The 965-nt window shown below is 53.7% G+C and overlaps 1 protein-coding gene across 1 annotated transcript in view; it reads right to left on the reverse strand.

Moving 5' to 3' along the window:
- The window catches only part of LRRC1 (leucine rich repeat containing 1), a 119,392-nt gene that overhangs the window by 27,239 nt on the left and 91,188 nt on the right, over positions 1 to 965 (reverse strand). The gene's annotated exons all lie outside the window — the stretch shown is intronic.

The following is a 965-nucleotide window of genomic DNA, read 5'->3' on the forward strand; positions in this document are numbered from 1 at the left end:
GGAAGGGAGGCCAGGCCCTCGGCCTGCAGGCAGGCGAGGAGTCATTCCCTCAGTAAGATGAGGACATGGGCACCAGGGGAAAACCAGCCGCTTGAAGGCCCCACAGTTCGGGATAAAGAAGAAAAAAAGAGGCCAGACGCCAGTTCTCCACATTTGGACTCAATACTCAGAACAGCCTGTGAAGTCCTGTGGGAAGCCGACTCCTTTCTATGTCTGTGACAGGCATCTCGTGGGACAACAGGGGCTCAGCTGCTCCCCGGGGAAACTGGAGCACACACACACACACACAGATACACATACACACACACACTCAGATACACACACACACACACACACTCAGATACACACACAACAGGGGCTCAGCTGCTCCCCGGGGAAACGAGCACACACACACACACACACACACACACACACACACACCAGGGGCTCAGCTGCTCCCCGGGGAAATGAATGCACATACATGTGCACGCTCACACACACAGATACACACGGACACAGACACACACACACAGGCACACGCACACACGCACACAGACACACAGTTAATACCCAAGACAACAGAGCCACACACACACACAAACATACACACACAGACACACACACACACAACAGGGGCTCAGCTGCTCCCTGGGGAAACTGGAGAGCACACACACATGTGCGCACTCACACACACACACACACACACACACAGACACACACGGACACATACACCCACAGACACACACACACACAACAGGGGCTCAGCTGCTCCCCGGGGAAACTGGAGAGCGCACACACACATGTGCATGCTCACACACACACAGATAAACATGGACACAGACACATACACCACACACACAATACACACACACACACGGCACATGCATGCACACACACACACACGGCACACATATGCACACACACACGCACACAGACACATAGTTAATACCCGAGATACGAGAGCCACACACACACAACAAACTTAC

The sequence above is a fragment of the Bison bison genome, unplaced genomic scaffold, assembly GCF_000754665.1.
Source record: "Bison bison bison isolate TAMUID 2011002044 unplaced genomic scaffold, Bison_UMD1.0 scf7180017864270, whole genome shotgun sequence".
NCBI classification, from domain to species: Eukaryota; Metazoa; Chordata; class Mammalia; order Artiodactyla; family Bovidae; genus Bison; species Bison bison.